The sequence below is a fragment of the Microcaecilia unicolor genome, chromosome 4, assembly GCF_901765095.1.
Source record: "Microcaecilia unicolor chromosome 4, aMicUni1.1, whole genome shotgun sequence".
In the NCBI taxonomy this organism is placed as follows: Eukaryota; Metazoa; Chordata; class Amphibia; order Gymnophiona; family Siphonopidae; genus Microcaecilia; species Microcaecilia unicolor.
The window spans coordinates 234,705,856-234,732,325 of NC_044034.1; the positions used below are offsets into that span (position 1 = coordinate 234,705,856).

The 26,470-nt window shown below is 46.0% G+C and overlaps 1 protein-coding gene across 4 annotated transcripts in view; it reads left to right on the top strand.

The window, feature by feature from the left end:
- The window catches only part of FGF14 (fibroblast growth factor 14), a 786,891-nt gene that overhangs the window by 608,692 nt on the left and 151,729 nt on the right, over positions 1 to 26,470 (top strand). The gene's annotated exons all lie outside the window — the stretch shown is intronic.

Genomic DNA, 26,470 nt, shown 5'->3' on the forward strand with positions numbered 1-26,470 from the left:
AAGAGGCAGGCCAAGACAGGATCAGGAGGACACAGCTCCATATCCAACTTTTATGTGAAGAAAAAATAGTCCAACATTCCTGGGCAAAATAGGGCCCAGCCAAGGCAGCAGAGAATCCATGGACGTGACTGACTGGGTTAAAACCAGATCCTCCAGATTAAAGTGGAACATGCTGGATTCAGCAAATACTGAAGATTCAGAGAATCTGTTTTTTTGCCTAGTCCCAGAGGCAAATGAAGCAGATGAAGCAACTGGTAGGGATGAAACAGGAAGTGATCTGGGGATCAAGTACAAAGTAGAGCAGGGCTGCAGGGGTCCTCAAATCCAGTCCTTGAGGACCACAACCAACCCAGCCTGGTTTTCAGGATTTCCACAGTGAATATGTATGAGATCTCTTTGCATTCACTACTTCTATTACATACAGATAGAAGTGAATGCAAAGAGATCTCATACATATTCACTGTGGAAATCCTGAAAACCAGGCTTGGTTGTAGTCCTCAAGGACTGGATTTGGGGACCCTTTAAGTAGAGGGATGAAGCCAGTGTCCTTCCCAGGACCTTTGAAGAGAGACTGGAAAGTAGAAATGAGAAACTGGAATCAACATTATTGAAAAACAAAATGACCAGACAACATATGGTAGAAAAACGTTTTGAGTTTATTAACTGGAATATGTTGGTTTTGGGAAATGTGCATCGTGGCTGTCTTTGTATTATGTTCAGTTAAAAAGGAATTGTATTTCTGTTTTATTTCTCTAGTGATCCAGTACATGCTAAGTTTTTATCTTCATAGTTCTAGTTCTTATTTATTTTCTTATTTTGGTGAGGGTCTGCATGTGATGTGTAGAACTCTGTGGCAGTCCCACTTGTTCTATTTGACCATTGGTAGGTATTGTTGGTGTTCTAGGCAGGCCTTGGAATTGGAAGCAATTCTGAGTGGAATCGGAGTTGGTAAAAATATATTGACTAAGAAAAAGCAAGAGGCACCAAATAATCTGTTCAGATACAAGGTTAAAAAGGCAGAGCAAATAAAACCAAAGAAAATAGAACAACAGGGAAGTGGTTTATTAAAACAATACCCAATATGGCCATGTTTTGCCCTAGTCAGGCTGCGTCAGGGGTAAAAGCTAAAAGGGGATCTTTACAAAGCATTCCCCTAAAAGTTAATTTCTGTAATTACTTTACACACTTCTCTGATTCCATGTGCGTAGCTCGTATCTGTTATTCAGCAGCTTCAAAATAAAAACAGCATTATAATATATGGTAAATTTATGATATTTATCACTTTATGTTATATTTAAAGCTTAATATCAATAGGAGCTGGACTCGGGGAGAATTTGGTGCGCCGACTCCACTGTCCTGGTTCTAGGGTCCAATATAATATTTGTAGTACTACCTAATTATAGGCAGGGTTTTTGTTGGCATCGTAGGAATTAGTGCTACTGTTGTATGGCGTGTTTGCTACATGTATGTTATATTTTTTTTCAGGTTTTCACAATGTGCCTGGTAGAGGAGACATTTATGTTGCTATTGCTCAGGTGATAAAAGAATCAGAATATGATGTTCTAGTTCTGATCTGCACTTGTTGGGCAGAAGTTGGATTTTTGTGGATGCAGAGTATGTTTATATATAACTCATAAGAACTGCAAGCAACCAGATAAATAAATAAATGGAGGTGTGGGCAGGGAGGGGGCAGGGCCATGGGTGGAGCAAGGGGTGGGGAGAGGCAGGGAGGGTTCAGGTATGAGGAGGGGAGGGGCTGGGGGCCCAGTGTATTTGTGAGCCTAGGACCCACCGTAAGATTAATCCTGCCCTGCACCCTTCTTTGCACTTTTTGCATTGAATGATATATACCGCATTTGAGGATGAGCATGTAAAGGATGCCTTTATGCTGAATGCTTTTCCCATGTGAGTGATTGTAGGATCCTGTGAGATGTTTTGGCAGAGTTTGCAGCTAGGCATATTGCAGGAACATGTGCCATTCTCTTCTTTTTGAGCTTGTATTGGGAGTTTGATTTTCACTAATTTCTGTTTCAAAGTAGGTGGCTGTCAGAAGGCCAGCACTGGTGGGGCTGGGAATATCTCTTTCAGTAATTCATCCACCTGGAGTAGTGGCAGTAGATCTTTTATGATTCTTCTCAATTTTTCTAGCTCTAGATTGTATGTCAATGTAAGAGAGATTTCTCTCTGTGGCTTTTTTCTTTTTGTACTGCAGTAGGTTTTCTCTAGGTAATATTCTTGGAGATTATTTTGGGATTGCAGCCTTTTTGTTTGAAGGAATCAGTCAGGATTTAGAGGTGTTTATCTCTGTCTCTTGGGTCAGTGCAGATACGGTGGTATCATGTGGCTTGGCTGCATATAATGGATTTTTTTTGTATGTGAAGGGTGGAAGCTGGAGTTGTGGAGATAGCTGCTTCTGTCCATAGATTTCCTGTATATCGATGTTGGTATATAGCCATTGCTGATGGAAACTGTGGTGTCTAGAATTTGACTTTTTCTGGGATGAGTCAATTTTTAATTTCATTGTAGGATGGTATGTATTGAAGGAACTATAAAATTGTTTGAGAGTCTCTGCTCACTCAGTCCAAATCATGGAAATGTCATCAATATACCAGTAGTATTTTAAGGGTTTAGCTTGATATGTATTCAAAAATGTCTCTTCCAGTTCTGCCATGAAGTGGTTAGCATATTGGGGTGCCATTCTGGTGCCCATTGCAGTGCCCATGATTTGCAGATAGATATCATTGTTAAAACGGAAATAGTTGTGAGTTAGAATGAATTTAATTCTGTAATGGTTTCTAGTGAGTATTGATGGTCCAGGGTGGATGCTTTTAGGAATTTATCAGATGCAGCTATGCCATTTGCATGGGGAATGTTGCCGCATAGTGCTTCTGCATCCATTGTGACCAGAAGAATATCTGGTGGTAGCTGCTTGATGTTTTTTAGTTTGTTCAGAAACTTTGTGGTGTCTTGTATGAAGTCGTTTCTCTTGTGCACAAATGGTTTAAGAATCCCCTATTTAAGTCCAGATATTTCCTCTGTAAGTGTGCCAATACCAAATATGATTGGTCTGCTAGGGTTTCCAGGTTTATAGATTTTAGGTAGCATGTAGAATGTGCCCACAGAACATAAGTACATAAGTAATGCCACACTAGGAAAAGACCAAGGGTCCATCGAGCCCAGCATCCTGTCCACGGCAGCGACCAATCCAGGCCAAGGGCACCTGGCAAGCTTCCCAAACGTACAAACATTCTATACATGTTATTCCTAGAATTGTGGATTTTTCCCCAGTCCATTTAGTAGTGGTTTATGGACTTGTCCTTTAGGAAACCGTCTAACCCCTTTTTAAACTCTGCCAAGCTAACTGCCTTCACCGCGTTCTCCGGCAACGAATTCCAGAGTTTAATTATGCGTTGGGTGAAGAAGGATTTTCTCCGATTTGTTTTAAATTTACTACACTGTAGTTTCATCACATGCCCCCTAGTCCTAGTATTTTTGGAAAGCGTGAACAGACGCTTCACATACACCTGTTCCACTCAACTCATTATTTTATATACCTCTATCAAGTCTTCCCTCAGCCGTCTCTTCTCCAAGCTGAAAAGCCCTAGCCTCCTTAGTCTTTCTTCATAGGGAAGTCGTCCCATCCCCGCTATCATTTTAGTTGCCCTTCGCTGCACCTTTTCCAGTTCTGCTATATCTTTCTTGAGATGCGGCAACCAGAATTGAACACAATACTCAAGGTGCGGTCACACCATGGAGCGATACAATGGCATTATAACATCCTCACACCTGTTTTCCATACCTTTCCTAATAATACCCAACATTCTATTTGCTTTCCTAGCTGCAGCAGCACACTGAGCAGAAGGTTTCAGTGTGTTATCAACAACAACAAAACCCAGATCCCTTTCTTGGTCCGTAACTCCTAACCTGGAACCTTGCATGATGTAGCTATAATTCGGGTTCTTATTTCCCACATGCATCACATTGCACTTGATCACATTAAACATCATCTGCCATTTAGCCGCCTAGTCTCCCAGTCTCGTAAGGTCCTTCTGTAATTTTTCACAATCCTGTCGCGAGTTAACGACTTTGAATAACTTTGTGTCATCAGCAAATTTAATAACCTCGCTAGTTACTCCCATCTCTAAATCATTTATAAATATATTAAAAAGCAGCGGTCCTAGCACAGACCCCTGAGGAACCCCACTAACTACCCTTCTCCATTGTGAATACTGCCCATTTAACCCCACTCTCTGTTTCCTATCCTTCAACCAGTTTTTAATCCACAATAGGACATTTCATCCTATCCCATGACCCTCCAATTTCCTCTGTAGCCTTTCATGAGGTACCTTGTCAAACACCTTTTGAAAATCCAGATACACAATATCAACTGGCTCCCCTTTGTCCACATGTTTGTTTACTCCTTCAAAGAATTGAAGTAAATTGGCCAGGCAAGATTTCCCCACACAAAAGCCGTACTGACTTGGTCTCAGTAATCCATGTCCTTGGATGTGCTCTGTAATTTTGTTTTTTATAATAGCCTCTACCATTTTCCCTGGCACCGACGTCAGACTCACTGGTCTATAATTTCCCGGATCTCCCCTGGAACCTTTTTTACAAATCGGCATTACATTGGCCACCCTCCAATCTTCCGGTACCATGCTCGATTTTAAGGATAAATTACATATCACTAACAGTAGCTCCACAAGCTCATTTTTCAGAAGAATGGTTTGAAATGAGTTTTAAGTATTTTGATAATGTTTTTCAGCTGTTTTGTATAATCCTGCGTGGGTTCATCAGTTAGTTTCCTGTAGTATGTGTTGTCAGAGAGCTGTCTGGGTCCTTCTTCAATGCATCTTTGTGTGTCCATAATCACTATAGAGCCTTCTTTGTCTGCAGGTTTGATGACAATATTTTGGTTATTTTGTGGGGTTTTTTATGGCAGCTCATTCTGGTGGAGACAGGTTGTACAAAATTTTCTTTTGTTTTTTGGAAAGTTGTGATTTCAACCTATGTCTGAAACTTTCTATGTAATTGTCTAGTTTATTATTTTGTCTATCTTGTGAGGTGAAATACGTGTTGGGAGTCTCATTTTTGTGGAAATGTACCTTCAAGAGGAGTTTTCTAAAGAATTCTTCTAGGTCTGAGTATAGCTGAATTTCATCTAGTTTGCTGGAGGGACAAAATGAAAGTCCTTTGGAGAGCACAGAGATCTCTTGCTGTGATAATTGGTAGTTCAAGAGCACTATCCCCACTTAATTTGCACTTCCATCAGTGTGGTCAGTGGGAGTTTGCCTGCAGGGCATCTGCAGACTTTCCTGATCTCCTAGTTTGTTTGCATTCTGATTCTCATATACCTCAGGTGGATTGGAGAGTGTATCTAGGTTGTTTGGGTCTGTTTTTTCAGGTGTAGTGTCATTGATGATCTGAAATGAGATGTTCTTTTTATGATTCTGCAGGAGAGAAGTCAGCTTTTTTTTTTCTTTCTTACGGATAGTAATGTATTGGGGTTTGTTTGTTTTTTGCTTGGATTTCTTGTATGTCCATCTTCAGTTGGCTGATAAGGTAGGAATTTAGCTTCTGCAGGTTCCTTATGATTTCTTCTTTTTGGATTATTTAGGTTTATTTATCCCCTTCCTAGAGTAGTATGGACCAGCCACCCCCTAATAGGTGGAATAAATAACCCAAGGCTACGTAGGTATAAGAAATGCAATTGTTTATTATTTACCAAGGATAGATAACAAATGGTAATGTCTCATGAGAGTACAGAACTGTTATAATTAAGTATGAATCATTTAGGGTCTTTTTCGCCCCCACCCCAAATTACCAACAAAAACCAATTTGCAGATATAAAAGACCCAAGGCTACATATGAGAAAGCAATAGGATTTATTCCTTATAAGAAAAACCATTCTTTTATTATTACTTGCCAATGCAGATACAATTGATTGGCTTCTCATGGGAGAGCAGCCCTGCTTGCACAAAGGTACTGGCTGTGACTGTCTCTCTATTGAAGTAGAAAGTACACTCATTTTTATATGCCCATTCAGGATACAGGTAATATGACAGTAATTACACCTTATTGGATCTATGGTGATATAATGGTTAACACTGGCTATGGTAATGAGTTGTTTAGTTCTTCTTGGAAATGCTAATAGCTATTGTTTACTTAGAAATGCTAATAATATAATGGACTAACTTTTCTTAGAAAGCTAGGTCATTTTCCTGAGGAGTTATCTTTGTCACGTTTGTGGCCGTGACCACCCTCATACTTACCCTGTTTCTGGGAGTCAGTGGCTGTACTGGCTTCTGCTTGTCTCTGTGTCTGTCTCTGTCTTAGTTTCTCTCTGGCTCTGTGTGCTGATTGCCCTACTGAACCTCACCTGTGTGGGCTATGCCTCTTCCAAGATGGCTGCCGCCTCTTCCTCCTTGCCAGTTTCCAAGATGGCTCCCGCTGTTCCTTCCTATGGAATGACTGCTTTGTGTGTCAAGCCTCTGTTTGGTTGCAAGGTGATTGCTGCAGCTGTGGCTCTGGTCTTGATGGGCTTTATTAGTCACCTGAAGACTACAGTCCTGGCCTTTGCATTGCCATTCCCTCCGCAGTGCTTTAGGTCCCGAGGTTAGTGTGCTGTTAGCACCGTTTGCTTTCCTTGTCTTTTGCTCTGTGGGTTTTCAGCCCTTCTGTGTTTTGCTCTGTAGATTCCCTGCCCCTCTGTGTTTATTGCGCTATGGGCTTCCTGCCCTTCTGTGTTTAGCGCTTCGTGGGTTTCCAGCCCTTCTGTATTTTTTGCTCTATGGGCTTCCTGCCCTTCTGTGCTTATCGCTTGTGGGTTTCCAGCCCTTCTGTGTTTTGCTCTGTAGATTCCCTGCCCCTCTGTGTTTATTGCGCTATGGGCTTCCTGCCCTTCTGTGTTTAGCGCTTCGTGGGTTTCCAGCCCTTCTGTATTTTTTGCTCTATGGGCTTCCTGCCCTTCTGTGCTTATCGCTTGTGGGTTTCCAGCCCTTCTGTGTTTTGCTCTGTAGATTCCCTGCCCCTCTGTGTTTATTGCGCTATGGGCTTCCTGCCCTTCTGTGTTTAGCGCTTCGTGGGTTTCCAGCCCTTCTGTATTTTTTGCTCTATGGGCTTCCTGCCCTTCTGTGCTTATCGCTTGTGGGTTTTCAGCCCTTCTGTGTTTTGCTCTGTAGATTCCCTGCCCCTCTGTGTTTATTGCGCTATGGGCTTCCTGCCCTTCTGTGTTTAGCGCTTCGTGGGTTTCCAGCCCTTCTGTATTTTTTGCTCTTTGGGCTTCCTGCCCTTCTGTGTTTATCTCTGTGGGTTTCCAGCCCTTCTGTGTTTACTGTTCTGTGGGTTTTCTGCCCTTCTGTGTCCATTGCTTTGTACCTGCCTACTGCCAGAACCCGGACATTCCCTGCCTGTCTGCCTTGCCATCGCCGAGGGGCCAGGGGGCCCTCCTGGACCTTCATTCCTGCGGTTCCTGTAAGCCCTACCGGCTGCCAGAACCTGAGGGCTCAACCCGAGGGGGAAGGCAGTCAAGTGTAGGTGAAGCCTAGGTCCGGTCCGGGTTCCAGTCCAGCGGGTTTCTCTCCTGTATGTTCCAGTCCGGTGGGGCCACTCCAGTGTGTCCGGTCCAGCGGGCCCCACTCCAGTGCGCACCCGTCCGGTGCGTTCCAGTTCCGAGTATTCCTGTGTCCTCCAGTCCGGGGGATTCCAGTCCAGGTGTTCCGGTTCGCTGGGCAGTGCCTGCAGTCCCTGCCGTTGTGCTTACCCAGTGTTGGTTGGTGGGTTTTGCCTGCTGCTGTCGCTCCTCGTCAGCAGCCCAAGGGCTCACGTTTGCTCCAGAGCCGGTCCCGCGGGCTCAGAACCTGACGGAACCTGACAGAATGCAAAGGCCATGAGTCCGGCAAGAACCCCCGCCCAGCTGACCCAGCTGGGGTCCAGCTCCATCGTTGTTCTTGATCCTTCTATGACTCTTCATCAGTATCGTGGGAAACTTTTGTCTCATCCTGTTTTAAAGAAGACCCCTGAAGCGGCAGCTGAGAGAAAACGTGTCCGGTGGCTTGGAATCGCTGAAAACCCAGTTTCAGATATAGACCCTTTTATCACGCTCTCAGAGTTTCGCCGCAGCCTGGTCTTGAATCCAGCTTTGTGGGATACTCCTGAAGCTGTCGCAGAGAGGAGACGTCTTGGGAATTCCATGCTCTGGGCCCAGCAGGGGTCCAGTCCCATTCAAGCAGCGCGCCCAGACAAGCCTCTGAATCCAGTCCGAGCAGCACGTCCAGCCAAGCTTCAGAGTCCAGTCCGAGGGACACTTCTGACCGAGCCTCCGGTGCCAGTCCAGATGGCGCCTCCACGCAAGCCTCGGACCCCAGTTCAAGTAGCGCTGCCTCCTAAGTCACTGAGTCCAGTCCAGGGGATGCTTCATACTGAACCTCCAATTCAAGTCCAAGTAACGATGCCACTTAAGGCTCCGAGTCCAGTCCGAGGGAGGCTTTCGATGGAGCCTCGGATTCCTGTTCGAGTGGTCCTCCAGGTCGAGCCTCCAGTCCTCGTTCAACTGGCACGCCCTCTGAAACCTCTGAGTCCAGTCCGTGGGGTGCTTCTGACGGAGCCTCAGATTCCTATGCAAGTGGCGCTCCAGGTCGAGCCTCCAGTCCTCGTTCAAGTGGCACGCCCCTTGAAGTCTCCGAGTCCAGTCCGTGGGGTGCTTCTGACGGAGCCTCAGATTCCTGTGCAAGTGGCGCTTCGGGTCAAGTCTCCGGTTCTTGTCCAAGTGACCCGTCCAGTCAAGCCACTGAGTCCAGTTCGAGGGGGGCTTCTAACCAAGCCTCCGGTGCCAGTCCACAGGGTGGTTCAGGTGGCACCTCCGCTTCCAGTCCTGAGGGCACCTCCAAGCAAGCTCCGAAGTCCAGTTCGAGGGGCGCTTCGGATCGAGCGACCGATCCCTGTCCAAAGGGTGTGTTCTGCCAAGCCTCAGTTAAAGTCCAGTTCGCGGGGCGCTCCCAGCCAAGCTCCTGAGTCCAGTTTGAGGGGCCCTGCCAGTCAAGACTCTGATTCCAGTCCGGGTCCCAGTCCCGGTTCAACTCCTGCTCCGAGCTCCAGTTCCAGCCAAGATGCTGACCCTGCTCCTAGCTCCAGTTCCAGCCAAGAGGCTGAGTCTGTTCCAAGTTCCAGTTCCAGCCAAGATGCTGACCCTGCTCCTAGCTCCAATTCCAGCCAAGAGGCTGAGTCTGTTCCAAGTTCCAGTTCCAGCCAAGATGCTGACCCTGCTCCGAGCTCCAGTTCCAGCCAAGATGCTGACCCTGCTCCGAGCTCCAGTTCCAGCCAAGATGCTGACCCTGCTCCTAGCTCCAGTTCCAGCCAAGATGCTGAGTCTGTTCCAAGTTCCAGTTCCAGCCAAGATGCTGACCCTGCTCCTAGCTCCAATTCCAGCCAAGAGGCTGAGTCTGTTCCAAGTTCCAGTTCCAGCCAAGATGCTGACCCTGCTCCGAGCTCCAGTTCCAGCCAAGATGCTGACCCTGCTCCGAGCTCCAGTTCCAGCCAAGATGCTGAGTCTGTTCCAAGTTCCAGTCCCAGCCAAGATGCTGACCCTGCTCCAAGCTCCAGTTCCAGCCAAGATGCTGAGTCCGTTCCAAGTTCCACTTCCAGCCAAGATGCTGACCCTGCTCCGAGCTCCAGTTCCAGCCAAGATGCTGAGTCCGTTCCTAGTTCCACTTCCAGCCAAGATGCTGACCCTGCTCCGAGCTCCAGTTCCAGCCAAGATGCTGAGTCCGTTCCTAGTTCCACTTCCAGCCAAGATGCTGAGCCTGCTCTGAGTTCCAGTTCCAGTCAAGCTCCTGACGCACGCCTGGGTTCCAGTCCCAGTTTGCTTTTTGACTCTAGTCCGGGTCCCAGTCCCGGTTTGCTTCCTGAGTTCAGTCTGGGTTCCCTCAGAGAAGGGTTCCTTTTGAACATGGCTCTTCTTGATGCATCCAAGTTCCTGAGTTGGCCCAGCGGTGATTGGAAGGAGCCTCCTGTTGACAAGTTCCGCTCCTGTCTGCCAGTTTGGAACTTCTTTGTGACTTCCAGTCCAGTGATCTATGTCGGGCTTTTGAGACCCATCAGGAGGTTTCACCATAGTTACCCCTGGACACCTGAACTCCTCAGGGGGACCGAGAGGGGGGTCTTGAGGAGGGGGTACTGTCACGTTTGTGGCCGTGACCACCCTCATACTTACCCTGTTTCTGGGAGTCAGTGGCTGTACTGGCTTCTGCTTGTCTCTGTGTCTGTCTCTGTCTTAGTTTCTCTCTGGCTCTGTGTGCTGATTGCCCTACTGAACCTCACCTGTGTGGGCTATGCCTCTTCCAAGATGGCTGCCGCCTCTTCCTCCTTGCCAGTTTCCAAGATGGCTCCCGCTGTTCCTTCCTATGGAATGACTGCTTTGTGTGTCAAGCCTCTGTTTGGTTGCAAGGTGATTGCTGCAGCTGTGGCTCTGGTCTTGATGGGCTTTATTAGTCACCTGAAGACTACAGTCCTGGCCTTTGCATTGCCATTCCCTCCGCAGTGCTTTAGGTCCCGAGGTTAGTGTGCTGTTAGCACCGTTTGCTTTCCTTGTCTTTTGCTCTGTGGGTTTTCAGCCCTTCTGTGTTTTGCTCTGTAGATTCCCTGCCCCTCTGTGTTTATTGCGCTATGGGCTTCCTGCCCTTCTGTGTTTAGCGCTTCGTGGGTTTCCAGCCCTTCTGTATTTTTTGCTCTATGGGCTTCCTGCCCTTCTGTGCTTATCGCTTGTGGGTTTCCAGCCCTTCTGTGTTTTGCTCTGTAGATTCCCTGCCCCTCTGTGTTTATTGCGCTATGGGCTTCCTGCCCTTCTGTGTTTAGCGCTTCGTGGGTTTCCAGCCCTTCTGTATTTTTTGCTCTATGGGCTTCCTGCCCTTCTGTGCTTATCGCTTGTGGGTTTCCAGCCCTTCTGTGTTTTGCTCTGTAGATTCCCTGCCCCTCTGTGTTTATTGCGCTATGGGCTTCCTGCCCTTCTGTGTTTAGCGCTTCGTGGGTTTCCAGCCCTTCTGTATTTTTTGCTCTATGGGCTTCCTGCCCTTCTGTGCTTATCGCTTGTGGGTTTTCAGCCCTTCTGTGTTTTGCTCTGTAGATTCCCTGCCCCTCTGTGTTTATTGCGCTATGGGCTTCCTGCCCTTCTGTGTTTAGCGCTTCGTGGGTTTCCAGCCCTTCTGTATTTTTTGCTCTTTGGGCTTCCTGCCCTTCTGTGTTTATCTCTGTGGGTTTCCAGCCCTTCTGTGTTTACTGTTCTGTGGGTTTTCTGCCCTTCTGTGTCCATTGCTTTGTACCTGCCTACTGCCAGAACCCGGACATTCCCTGCCTGTCTGCCTTGCCATCGCCGAGGGGCCAGGGGGCCCTCCTGGACCTTCATTCCTGCGGTTCCTGTAAGCCCTACCGGCTGCCAGAACCTGAGGGCTCAACCCGAGGGGGAAGGCAGTCAAGTGTAGGTGAAGCCTAGGTCCGGTCCGGGTTCCAGTCCAGCGGGTTTCTCTCCTGTATGTTCCAGTCCGGTGGGGCCACTCCAGTGTGTCCGGTCCAGCGGGCCCCACTCCAGTGCGCACCCGTCCGGTGCGTTCCAGTTCCGAGTATTCCTGTGTCCTCCAGTCCGGGGGATTCCAGTCCAGGTGTTCCGGTTCGCTGGGCAGTGCCTGCAGTCCCTGCCGTTGTGCTTACCCAGTGTTGGTTGGTGGGTTTTGCCTGCTGCTGTCGCTCCTCGTCAGCAGCCCAAGGGCTCACGTTTGCTCCAGAGCCGGTCCCGCGGGCTCAGAACCTGACGGAACCTGACAATCTTGTTCTATTTTTCACTAGAACATCTGTGACCACCATGTTGCTAAACCATGTTACTCTGTTTTTCCATCCTCGCCCCATCCTCATTCTGCTGCATGAGAATGTCACACCAGATCATGAGTTCTGCAGTCACACTGGCGTTCAGGTTAGAGTCATGGGCCTGTAAGGTTTTCTCTCATTTTAGATCCTGAACCAAAGTCAGGCCTTGAATCAAAGCTCTTAGCTATGATGATATTGTACACTTATCATTTTCTTCTGTCATTGAAATGCTATCCTGATATTTGTCAACATTTGCTTATTTCCAATCTGAAGAAGGGTTACCTTTGAAAGCTAATCAAAAGATGTAATAAAAGTTAGTCTAATAATAAAGGTATCATCTTCTTTTCTTTTCTATGTTTTGATTTATTTCTCTTTATTACCTTTAAAAGTGGACTAACATGGCTACCACACCACTTTACTCAATATATTACAAATATAATTTGCAGTAGTCTATTCTGACCAGTAGAGGTCAGATTTAATGCAAAACCAAACTAAGACAGATGATAATCCTGATATTTATACTGTCAGGTGCTTTTCACCAATCTTCAGCAGATGGCACAGTAAGATTGAAAGTAAGGGTTTCTGGCGGTCACAATGTTTCATTAGAGTCAGGCCTGAAAGATCATATAGCTCTTTTTCTAAGTTGGTATATCAAAGGCATATAACTTATCTGTTGTTGTTTACTGTTACTTGTGTCTCTGCTGAGCATAGTTTACAAATGGAAGAAATGTTGCTATCACAGCTCAGTCTCCCTTTTCCACAGGGGTCAGAACATTCTGTTTGGAAATAGTCCACAATAAATAAAATGTACTCTCAATACAGACATGCCAAGTCACAGGCATTCAGCATGTGGCACACACATTTGGCCCTCTTCTCTAACTCACATGCTAAAACACTTTTTCTCCAGCATTGTCCCCCCCCCCCCCCTCCCCAAATTCTGAATCTCTCTCCCACTTCACAACTGTTGCTCATTCGCTCCGATCCCCAACCTGGGGTTATTTAAGCTTGCCTTCCATCCTGGCCAGCACAGGCAGCCACAGCGCTGAATGCAAGCTGCCTGTGGGCAATCTGCAGGGCCTTCCCTCTGCCGGCCCCACCTCTTTCAGAAACAGGAAGCAGAATCCCTCCGGTGGTCATCTGGACAGTTCAGGCACCTTTTTGATGATTGGTCGTGAAAAAATATGGACCAAGTAAAGTCGGCCAAATGCTCGTGAGGGACGCCCTGCTTTTTTCCATTATCGGCCGAGGACGCCCATCTGTTAACCACGCCCCCGTCCCGCCTTTGGTACACTGCCGACACGCCGCCTTGAACTTTGGTTTGGTCGTCCCTGCGACGGAAAGCAGTTGAGGATGCCCAAAATTGGCTTTCAATTATGTCGATTTGGGCGACCTTAGGAGAAGGACGCCCATCTCCAGATTTGTGTCAGAAGATGGGCGCCCTTCTCCTTCGAAAATAAGCAGGATGGTATCCGTAATTGAAATAATTTTTTTTTTACTGTTCCCCTCGTTTTAGTGCTTGTCTTGTCTGGAAAGAAGGTGAGCCCTTGAGGCATATTTTCAAAGCACTTAGCCTTCCAAAGTTCCATAGGTTTCTATGGAACTTTGGAAGGCTAAGTGCTTTGAAAATATGCCTCCTTAGGTCCCGCAAGGCCCCGAAGGACCTCAGAGGACAGCCATGCAACCCCAAGACTTCACCCGCAGCGACCGCCGTTCACCGGGGGTTGAGCCCCCAGCTGCAGGCGGCCAACGGGACTTCCGGAACCGCGGGGTTGACGAACTGACCCAGTACCGGAACCAGGAGCGGGAAGGGCAAGTGGAAAACAAAGAAGTCCAGAAGCAGGCACCAGGTCAGGGCAGGCAGCTCACAGCGTCGTCCAAAAACAGGCAACAGGTCAGGGCAGGCAGCTCACAGCGTCATCCAAACACAGGCAACAGGTCAGGGCAGGCGGCTAGCAGAGTTATCCAAAAACAGTCCAAAGGTCAAACCAGGAGAACAAGGGAACGTACTGAAAACTAGAACACACAAAGACTGGCCTAGGGAAACAGAACCTGAAGCTACATCCTGTTTTAGCCCCGCTCCTTAAATACTGTCAGTAATCAACCGCCCAGCCCCAGCCGACATGGCCAGCCAATCGGAACCCGGCCACTGAAGAAATCCCTCTGGTTGGTTCTGTCCGGCTTCCCAGGCGGGGCTACAGCACCGGCATCCCAATCTGATTCCTCTGAGGCGGAGATTCGGGCTCCCGCGCCCGAATGTGGGGAAGACGCCGGCCATCATGTCTTGGTGCCATCCTCCCCGCTGGCACAAGCACGGAACCCATAGCCGGCGACCAAGAGTCCGGAAGCCGCGATCGCCGGCCCACGGGCTCGGCCCCGGACAGGGCGGCCATCGCCGCGGTGAGCCCCGGCTCTCAGCTGCGGCCTCAAGAAGGCCGGCCATCACCGCAATGGACACTGGCTCGGCCCCGACTGCACCCGAAACAGGCGCCCATCCGGGAGACCGCCGGGTAAGCCCTCTCTGGCTGCGGGTCCTTCCTCCCGTCCCTTGCTACCCGCAGAGGAGCAGCCGGAGGGAGTGACGGATGTGACAGTGCTCTATTTATTAACTATGTATTCATTTATTTGTTGATATTTCTTTATAAGTTTACTTTAAGTTCTTTTATTCTCCTTATTAAAGGGATTTTTAAGGTTCTTTGATGAACAGAAAATTAATCTAGTGTTTTTGGCTTTACAGATAGCTTTGCATTGCTTTCTGGGATCAGCATAAAAATGGCCCTGGAACACATACGATTTTATAGCATTTTCTAGCATTTTAAAGCAGCGTTTTTAGCCAATTTTTAGTGATTTCAGGAGGGCATTCCCTTCTCTATCAAACTGAAACTGTGAAAAAGCTGGTAAGAATATATTTTCTGTTTGAATTTTGTTGTAATAAAATTTTCTGGCAGTACAAAAGTCTGCATTTAGCAGATGGACCTGTTGTAGCAGGTGTTTTAAGCATTTGAAAGAATAGAATTTTGGCCCCCTTTGTAATGCATATAAGCACTACAGCTAGCAGGTTAGTACAGCAAGCAAGACTGTTCATTGAAAGCAATGTTGTGGCTTTAAGTAAATTGCTTCTTTTCATGCTGTGCTGATGGACATTATCCCCCTGCTTTATGATTCCTTTAGTTTTTGATGTAGTCCCAGTTTGTCTGTGAATTTTGTTTTTAGACTTTTTTCAGTATTGAGTTCTTAAAGTCTGTATTCATCATCCAGCCCTTTAAGTTTGGTTTCAATTACTGACTTCCTTGTAGTTAGAATATTCATAGGGTGCCAGCATTCCTTGCCTTCACTAAAGGGAAGTATGATTTCAAATTCCCCTTTAGATATGTAGCTTTTTGTTATGAATATGTGTATGATTCACAACCATCTTCTGTACTGTACATTAAGTTGTAATCACAAACTACCTCTGATTCGTTCCACTTATGGGAGAATTATATTGTGTTATGCACCAATGAGATAGTGCAACATCTGCATGTCTGTGATTTGAATTTGCATGTCATTTAGGTACCCTTTTACTAATCCATAGTAGGGCTACCGTGGCAATGGCATGTAACAAATCAGCCCTACCACTGGGCTACTGCAGGAGCCGGCGGTGGTACCAGTTTGTGCCGTGTTCCATTTCCTGCACTCTAAAAATAGTTTAATTTTTTTTAGCGCTGGGGGCTTACCCAGCGGTAATCGGGCAGCACCATGCACTGTCTGGTTGGCACCGGGTTAGCGTGGGAGCCCTTACCACCTCCTAAGTAGTTGAGTGGCCATTTCCATTTTAAAAACACCAACATTCTTTTACCCGCTGTGGTAAAAGAAGGTCTCAGTGCACGGCAAACCCGCGTGCAGACACCACCACAGGTGTCCTTTTACCAAGCTGCAGTAAAAGGACCCATTAGTCTTTTATGGGGGCTTTTTTGGTTTTTTTTAAACCAAACTAAAATAAATAAAACAATTACATACAAATAAAATAAAACTTAGTTAAATTCACAATAAAACATGCATGCAATAGTAAATACACCCATATGGTTAAGGCCCCTGTTTACTAAGCCATGTTGTAGGCACGCTAGTGTTTTTAGCGTGCACTAAAAATTAGCACGCACTAACGCTAAAGACACTCATATGGGTGTCTGTAGCGTTAGTGCACGCTAATTTTTAGCGTGTGCTAAAAATGCTAGCACACCTTAGTAAACAGGACCCTGTCTCTTTTGAATGTTTTAGTAATTTTCATATTTTGCTGATCCAATACTTTTATTATGTATTTGCTATTATGTCATGCCACTTGCATGCATGTTTTGTTGTGAATTTAACTAAGTTTTATTTTATTTATATGTAATTGTTTTATTTATTTTAGTTTGGTTTTTAATTTGATATCTGTTCAATTGACAGTCGCTGCCCCTGAAGCAGCCTGCCATTGGCAAAATGTGGCCACGTTGGGCAATTTTAATAAAAGTGTGCTTTATTTTAAACTCTTCGGTCTATGAGAAGTGATGGACCAGGCACACATCGAGCTCTTCAGTATCCATAAGGCTGTACACACTAGCACATAACCCCTTTTTACTTTCAAGTGCATTTCTCTCATCTATCCAAACATGAAAAGAAGGTATTTAATTTTATGTACAGAAATGACCCTAAAGAGGCAGTGCTCGGTTTCTGTTTTTAAACTGACAAGGTTATGCTTTTCCCTCTCACTCAAATTCACAAAAAAAGTAACCAGCTTTTGTCAGTAGGGAGATGTGACATACCCAGACATGTTTTATAGCAACACACATGCTGTGATAATGTCTACATCCTGTTTGTATTGTACTCATACCTTGTTTGTTTAAAAAAAATGAAAACTGCTACAGCAGGCAACCCATGTGTGGTTCTCCCTTTGTATGCAGGATCTTGTAGTTCAGTTTTTTGCATGCCCACGTGCAGTGCTTATAGGACAAAGGTGAATGCAGCTTTTATTTTGTCTTTTAAATTATGCTATCACACTTAAATATGAGCATGCTGCATCTTACACAGTAGGGAAATGAGATGTGTCCAGAGATATCTTACAACCCCATTCTATTTCACATTTAAAATCAATCTCTCCAAAAAGATCTTTTCACCTTGATCCTGAATGAAGGGTACCCTAATAAATGAGTAAGGGCTTTGCAGAGGGGAAGGGGAGAAGGAGGCTGTCTGACTGTACATATGTCTAGGAGCCCTTGGAGTCATTATAGATTAGATTGGATTGATTAATTTTATATATACCAAGTGGTTTACAATTTTACAATTTCAATACGATATTATAGATAAACAGTTTGGTGTGAGTGTTGCCTTGGGTTGACTGACTTCTTTCCTTTTAAATTTGGAATTCCTTTCTATTTTGTGTTATTTTATGTTATTGCTTTTTACCTGTAAACCACCTTGTCCTATCTTTTTAGTGAAAGCAGTATATCAAATTTTTAATGAACATAAAAATAAACATGTTAAATAAAATCTATAACAGGTCACTTTAAATGTTGTTGAAACAACCAAGTTTTTTAAAGTTTATGAAAAACAAATTATGAACAGCCATTATGAAGTTCCTCAGACAAGGCGTTCCAAAGAGATGGTCCCAGCATATGAAAATGCTCTTTTTCTAGTTATTGAAAGTTTAACAGCATCAAGACTCAGGAATTGCAGAAGGCTTTTTTGTGATAAGCAATATGATCGGATCGCTTAGACCCTGTTATTAAATGAGCAGCTGTATTTTGCCCCAGTTGTAGGCACTGAAGCCTGAATTTACTCAGCCTTGTGGTAAGCAGTAGATAAAGAAAGCTATAAAGAATGACTGAGGGCTTTGCAGAGGGGGCCTGTCTTCTTATAAAAATGTGGGTCATTATCCTGCTTATTTTCGAAGGAGAAGGCTGGCCATCTTCCGACACAAATCGGCAGATGGCCGGCCTTCTCCTAATGCTGGCCAAATCGGTATAATCGAAAGCCGATTTTGGCCGGCTTCAACTGCTTTCCGTCACAGGGCCGGCCAAAGTTAAAGGGGACATTTCGGCAGGGTACAGAAGGCGGGATGGAGGCATGGTTACGAGATGGCCAGCTTCGACCGATAATGGAAAAAAGAAGGACGGCTCTGACAAGCACTTGGCCGGCTTCACTTGGGCCATTTAGTTTTAGGACCAAGCCTCAAAAAAGTGCCCCAACTGACCAGATGACCACCGGAGGGAATCAGGGATCACCTCACCTTACTCCCCCAGTGGTCACCAACCCCCTCCCACCCCCCCCAAATTTTTTTTTACATTTTTGTGTCAGCTTCCATGCCAGCCTCAAATGTCATACCCAGCTCCATCACAGCACTATGCAGGTCCCTGGAGCAGGTTTTAGTAGGTACTGCAGTGGACTTCAGGCAGGCGGACCCAGGCCCATCCCCCCTACCTGTTAAACTTGTGGTGATAAATGTGAGCCCTCCAAAACCCACTCTACCCACATGTAGGTGCCCCCCTTCACCCATAAGGGCTATGGTAGTGTTGTACAGTTGTGGGTAGTGGGTTTTGGGGGGGGTTTGGGGGGCTCAGCACACAAGGTAAAGGCGCTATGCACCTGGGAGCAATTTGTGAAGTCCACTGCAGTGCCCCCTAGGGTGCCCGGTTGGTGTCCTGGCATGTGAGGGGGACCACTGCATTATAAATGCTGGCTCCTCCCACGACCTAATGCCTTGTATTTGGCTGGGTTTGAGATGGCCGCCATTAGTTTCCATTATCGGCGGGAAACCAATGGCAGCCATCTCTAACGCCGGCCATCTCTAACACCGGCCCAAATGTTGAGATTTGGCCGGCCCCGACCGTATTATCGAAACGAAAGATGGCCGGCCATCTTGTTTCGATAATACGGTCAGGTATGCCACTTTACGAGGCCGGCCTTAGAGATGGCCGCCCATATAGATGGCCGGCCCCATTCAATTATGCCCCTCCATGGTAATTAGTAGCTAAAGAAAAAAAAGTAGAGGGAATAGGGAGGGGGGAGGGTTTAGTTGATTGAAAAAAAGATACAAACCTCTTATTGTTTCTTGCCTTCTTTAAAAAATCAAGCATCTTTGCAGTCACAAAAACTCCACTTTTGCTGAACTATTTGTAAAGCTGTGTTACAGCATTTTGGTTAAATGGTCTGTGTATGGAGAAACGGCTGTTGCTGAGAGTTTCTTTCAGCTTAGAAGCATGATGATTTTGGTATTTGCACAGGAGGCCGGGGGGTGGGGGGGGTGGTGGAAGAGGGGGATTCAGCATCCTGTTTTTAAAAATAGACAGATTTGTAGAAAGCAGAAATTCTGTGACCTAACAACACACACATACACACACAAAAAGTGTATTTCCCCACTAGGTCTGAAGGCTAAAATGCCTTTTGTTCCTCAAAACTCCCTTTGAAAGAAAATGAGCCATGACATTCTCATGATGGGCATGAGCCATGACTGTAAAAACATATGAGGGCTGAGAAAATAAAATGAACCACACCACACATGCTCCATGCCCGTCGAGGGTGGCATCTAACAACTGATGTCACTTCCCATCATGTGAAACAGTATTCTCGCTGCCATCTTGGTTTTGTGACATCACAGAAAGTGACATTATGGGCACTGCCATCTTGGATTATGTAATGTGTAGGCACTACTATCTTGGAAAAAGGATGTGGCCTAGAAAGAGCTATGATGTCACTTCCTCTGATACCACCAAAGGGGCAGAGTTTAGGGAGAAGTTATGATGTCGCTTCCAGGAGCATCATCAAAGTGGGTGGGGAGAGGGTAGGAGGAGTGGGGGTATGGCTTGGGTAGGGAGTGGATGGGGTTGAGTCCTCAATTCTGATTTGCTGACACAACTGGAAGTGGGCAAACCGATTATACAAATTAGGTTTGACAAAAGCTAGTGAATCTTATGACTCATATAATTTACCCTGACACAGATCTAGCACACAGTTACCCTTGGCAAACTGAACCAACAAGTTTTTCGTGATCACCTTTATAGCCCTCTAATTCTGTCCCCCTTACTTGCGTCATAAGCACATAAGTATTGCCATACTGGGAAAGACCAAAGGTCCATCGAGCCCAGCATCCTGTTTCCAACAGAGGCTAATCCAGGTCACAAATACCCGGCAAGATCCCAAAAATGTACAAAACATTTTATACTGCTTATCCCAGACATAGTGGATTTTCCCCAAGTCCATTTAATAACGGTATATGGACTTTTCCTTTAGGAAGCCATCCAAACCTTTTTTAGCGGAGTTTAAAAATTGAGACACTATCTTCTGCTTTGGCTGGTAGGGATCCCCAAACCCCAACAGTGGAAGCCCTCCTCCAACCAAAGTCTGCTGCATTTCCTGGGCTGCTGCTGTGCTGGCACCCCCTCCCCCTGCACATGCTTAGATTTCTTATGAAGCTGAGCATGTGCAAGAGAGGCTCGACCTCATGCATGCACAAAAAAATGAGTATGTGCAGGAGGCGGCTATAATGCAGGGTGGGATCCTGTTTCCTGGAGACAGCATCACTATTACATAGCTTGCTGGAGACACTTATATCACTAGGAGGTATGACGTGAGGCCTTTGGCATAGTATCACAAGGTTATTGGCAGGGAAACAGTTAATTCACTGAGCAATTGTTGTACATGTCTTTGTAAATTTACTAGAATAATAAGAGGCACCAATATATCTGCTCAGATACAAGTGACAAAAAAGACAGATAAAATAGAATAATAAAAAGACTCCATTTGCAGATGGGCACAAGTGATGAGAGCCGGCACAGAAGTGTGGATAGTGTTACAGTTGGACTTAAAGCCACTTCTTTTTATGATTCCATTTTATCTGCCTTTTTTGTCACATGTCTTTGTAAATGATATAGGAACCCAAGGTGCAACAATGCCTAACTGTATGAAATGGTTTGTGGTGGGACTATTAGTTACACACAATGTGAGGTATTGTGGGGGTTGGGAAGAGGCATGCTTGTAGGGCACCCTGAAACAGTTTTTTCTGGTGTGAATATCTGTCCCCAAATAGGGAAGAAAATGGATAAAAATAGGGAAGAAGGATGGGGCCCAGTGGAAGAGTGTGGACCAGTGCTTTGTTCTGAGAAAATAGCTGCCAAGACTTATGCTGAGCACACAGTAGGTGGTGGGGTACACAGGACTTGTTTTCAAAAAGTACATACGATCTACCATAGGTCTACCTGGAAGGTGGCTTCGTCAGGATCTGGTAGTTTCGGGTTCGAGCCTAGCTGGTGCACCAATGGAAACCAAGCTGAACCCAAAAATGTAATTGTTGTTTTTTTCTGCAAACCATAAAGGGGTTGAAAAGGGATGTTTTGGACAAAAGACAAAAGGTACCTATGCCCCTTCCCGGTGTGTACTGGCTGAAGAATTGCCTTGCACTCGTTATAAATGGCGTGCTTCATGCTTTTATATTTTTTCAGCACTGAATCAGTTACCTGCCTGCTAATGGTATTGGTGGTATTTTCTCCTGATTTCTGCTACTGTTGAACAGGACACCTATCCTGTGAGCTCTTTCCTCATTTGAAAGCCATATCATTTACCTGATCAGAACAATCAACCACAGGCAGTTATCTGAGAGAATCTTTATTGCAGGTGGAAGTTTCTAGAACTGGGGGAGTTTGCTCAAAGCTATAGGGTGAAGCATCGCAAGATTATATGAGAGGCCTTCAGCAGAGGCTGTCCCCCTTCTTACTGATGTCTCAGAACTTGGCTTACCATGTTGTTCCAGGTGTAGCCCTCTGTTCTGCTTTCTCCTTTCAGCGGCTTTCTGCTGGCTCAGTCTCAGCTACAGCTGGGAGTGAGTAGTGGACTTGGCTATCGCTAACACATGTCCTCCTCTTTTGTGGCAGAGCGGTTCACAGAGGCTTCCAGTAGTGCCGTTAAAATAACTGAGTGGAGGTGCACAGCATAACTAATGGCAGATTGGGGCAATAACAGAGTTTCCATGGTTCTGTTCCAGGAGAACTATTTGTGGCCAGTCCAGGATTTCTGTCACACTCATTGTGATGCATTATGGGATGGGGCCATAATGCATAATGTAGCAATAGTGCTGGAGCCTGTATTGCAATTCACATCCCTTACCAGGGTGGTCTGTAGTTGGCTACGGATGTTGTATATCAAGCCTAGTAAATGTTTGGAGCTCTGCCTGAAACAGTGGGCTCATGGTTAGGGCAGTGGCCTGGAGGCATCATTGTTCTGTTCTCTGGACCCAGAGTTAAAAGAAGAAGAAACAATCCACTGAGGGGAGCTGATAGAAAGCAACTGATGTTCTAGAATAGACTAATCTGTAAATTTTGCTCATATGGATCTCCAATAGCATTGAGAATAACACAATAGCACAGATGCTGCTTGCTGAATCAAACTGACTATAAAGGAGATACTTCAATTAATGACATGAAAGTAGTTACAAAATATTTAAGTCTCTACTATAAATCTATGGCTCTAGAGCAACGACATGAGCAACAGTCAATTTTCTGATTGCAATTAAGCTTGCTTGAATTTGACCTTGAAAGCATCTTAGTTAAATTGAATATTTAAAAAAAAAGGAGAGTGGGGGGGGGGGGGGGGGGGGGGGGGGGGAAACAAGAAACAAACAGAACATAGAAGCTCGGGTCAATATTTAGATTCTGTAGTGAGTGTCTCTCTTAAATACCAGTTGCAGCATTTAAGCATATACCTGAATATTTAGTGCTAGCTACTATCTGGATATCAGTGATCTGGATATTTTAGGTATGCCACTGACTGATGCTGTTATCCAGATAATGGCGATACTCAGTGCCAGTATTAAGATAACTTAGGACTGCAGAATATCACTACTATCCAGATATTATCTGGCTCTGCTCCTAACCACCCCAGTAATAACTGTTTAGCACCAGGGAGGTCTGTATTATGTACAAAAATTATCAACAATGCATCTGAAAATCATTGACTAGCTAGAATCAGTAGTGGCAGTTACTATATGTCTTATTGAAAGAATTGAGGGGTGGAGATATATGGAATATTCGTAAATGGATTAACTGTTATTGATGATAAGAGGGATGGTGAAAGGATTTTAAAAAGAAACACATAAAGCAATGCTTTCAGCCAAAGGAAAAAAAAAAAAGGAAACTTTTGGGAAATCAGAATAAATCCAAGTGCTCAGGCTAAGAGGCATGTCAATATGTTTTCACTTTGAATGTAACCTGGCTGGCCATGGTTATGTTACGGGAATTAAGTCTGTCCATCTCGGCTTATCATTGATATAACATTGCCACTTCAAATGTCAATGGCATACACTTGCCACTGAAGTAAAAATAAATTATTGATTATGAGTAAAAGAATGAAAGCACAGATAATTAATAAGCAAGGGGCATACCTGATGGATAGTGAACGTTAAACTTCAGAGGATCTGGGTGGGTTAATGCATTCACACATTGGGGGTAATATTCAGCCCACTGCAGTCAGCATTTTTAAAAATGCTGACAACTGAATGCAGAACTAGCCTCAGATATTCAGTGTACGGCAATATCCAGGCACTGGCACTGAATATCCATGGCTAATTTAAGCAGGGGAGGTCGTCAGAGCTTATGGGGGTCCCGGCCGATATTCAGACAGGGCAAGCATAAGGCAGTTATGCAGGCCCTGGCTGAATATTGGCAGAGACCCACCATTTTTTTGTTTCACGTCTATAATCCCCTTCCCACCGCTGATGTAGCCCCCCCTCTTTCCCTTCCCTCTCCCCCCAGCCACCAACAGTCAAAACCCCCTCCCCCAGAATGGTCACCCAACTACCAACCTCCGGTTTAGATACCACAAGCTACCGTGAGAGATCATGGCAGCCATTTTCAACCAGCAGTCATAAGGGGCAGGAACAAATGGGCTTTGCTTTTGCTCCCATCGCCCCCACTGGACCACCAGAGTGCAAAGGTTGACCCAGGGGAATGGGAAAAGTGGAAGTTAAAAAAACAACAACAAAAAAAGTTGTGCCGGCACCTTGAAAACTAAGCGGGCCAAATTGGGACAGCTTTTGAGCTATCCTAAATTCTCCCACTTAGCTATGTGGGTTCTGGCACTGAAATTTGCTGGCACCCATATAACCACCGGCTACCTCTTGAACCATCTCTGACCTGCCTATTTTTTTAATGGGCAGTCCAAGCCATTATTCAGTAGCACTATGCTGTTAAATGCCACTGAATATTGACAGTTGGGCACAGTGGCGTAGCCAGACCTGACATTTTGGGTGGGCCCAGAGCTAACATGGGTGGGCACTATGTATATAGGTTATGAGTAGTCTTTCTTGGAATACATACAGAACATAGCTAGAATGTTTCCTCTAACAGCTTTCCTTAGGAAAAATGTATTCAAATTCTGATAACACCTCAATAATAGCAACACAAAATCCCTTCACTGCCAAGTTCTTTGTGAAGTAACACTATATCCTGCAAAGAAGCTTCTTAGAGCCTATGCTGCAAACCTTAACACCAATTCTGAATAGGAATACCAGTAACAGTACCTTTAAAAAGGCAGCAGTGAATATAACAGCAATACACATACCATTGGAATAGCCAGACAAGTCAGACTCATAGATCCTCACACAAACCACATGCCAGCAGAATCTTTCACCTGCTCGGTCACAGGTAGAACACAGACCAACCTTATCAATTACAAAATAAAGGACCAAAAATTTAAATTTGTCCTGTAGTCCTTCCTTTCCCTACCCCCCTCCCATCCATCCCAGTGGCCCAGCATCAGCCCTCCCCTACTCTCCCCATCCATCCACATAGCCCAGCATCAGCCTTTCCCTTCCTCACCATCCTTCCCATAGCTAGGCATCAGCCCTATCCTATCCCCACCCCTCCCTATAGCCTCAGCCCTGCCCTACTACCCATCCCCTGCCCTTACCATTCTCACCCTCCCCCACCCTGAAGCACACCAGTATTAAATATAAACATTTTGGTTTTTTTAATGTCCTTTGCACTGTAGAGCCCACCCCCACCCAGAAACCCACCTTACTCGCCTTTATTAAAATTTATTGTTGGTGGGTTTCTGGGAGAAGGTGGGCCTGTCACTGAGGGAAAAAAAGTATATTTTAGGCAGTGAAGAATCACCCCCACCCAGTAGCCCACTACAAGCATTACATTGTATATAATATAAATAAATAAATAAATATATCTAATATAATAAAACTCACCCTCAACGTTCTGAGGACACTGACGTCAGTGAAGCCAAGCCACTGACTTCAGTTCCTTCAGGTTCGAAGGTTCGTGGTGGTGAAGCCACCGGGCCCCGCCCTCGCGTCAAACGTCATGACATCGAGGGCGGAGCAAACATTGAGGGTGAGTTTTATTACTGTGCCTGTGCTCCACCCTTGCGTCAAAACGCGATGACGTCGAGGGCGACCCAGGAAAATCGCCATCCACACAGAGCTACAACAACGCTAACAACAGCGGCGGCGCATGAACCAGCTACAACCGCGATGAGCCACGGGGCGGCCCAGGAAAATCTCCACTGTTCTCCGTATGTGAGTCACCCCCCCCCCCCCCCAAAAAAAAAGCTAGCGCCCGTTTCATTGCTCTGAGAAACGGGCCTTCTTTCCTAGTATATGTATATTTTACCTGGGCAGCTGGGCTTCAGTTTTCCAAATTCTTATACATACCATACACTTGTGTGCACGTGGTGACAGATGACTCAGAGCACTGTAGATTGTGCTCTGTGTGCTGCTAGCTCCTATGCTTGACCTGTGCAGGAGAGGGCTGAGGCCTGGGGGGAGGGGGCTCAACTCAAAGCTGATTAAGCGAGCCTGGGAGAGCCCAGTAACTCCTCCAGCTACTGCTGGCAAGGTGGAGGACACCCAGAGCCACATCATCATATGGTACCGCTACCGCGTAGGATGGATGGAGGGAACTATGACGCACTGTGCGGCCACGATGGGATGGGACCTGCTGCTGCTGCAAGTGCATTTTTCAGCGCCGCCGCCAAGCCGAAGGTAGGCGGGCTGAGGAGAGATCAGCTGAGCTGGCCCTGACCGCGACGTGGTGCGCAGTGTATGTGCGCTTGGGTGGGCGGGCCTGAGGGAGCCTGGAGAGATCAGCTCAGCTGAGCCAGAGCGAGCGAGCGGGTGCCGACGTGCCGTTTCTCGTTTCTGCCGTGGTCGCTAGACTAGGCTGCTGCACAGTGTGTGTGCGCTTGGGTGGGCGGGCCTGAGCGGAAATTGGGTGGGCCTGGGCCCACCCAGGCCCACCCGTAGCTACGCCCCTGGTTGGGCAGCCCCAGCCAATTTAAGTGGGCCAAAGCCTGTTCTGTTTGCTTAAATCACTTTGACTATCGGCCGGGTTGTATTCATACAGATAGAGAATGATAACTATACTGATCTTTTTCTATAGGGAACAGAGATGCATATTGTTAGGGTCACCTATTGTGCAAAATATATTCAAAGGTTTAGCTACTCCTGGTTAAATCTGTTAGTGAACAAGAGCTGAAAAAAACCTCTGCATGATGCAGAGTTAAACACAACACCTTTTTGGAGAAGTTAAGATGGTGCCATGGGTGGTAAAAGCTCTGATTTGTCTCCTGTTATTTATTTATGTATTTTACCTTTGTTTAAATTTCATCT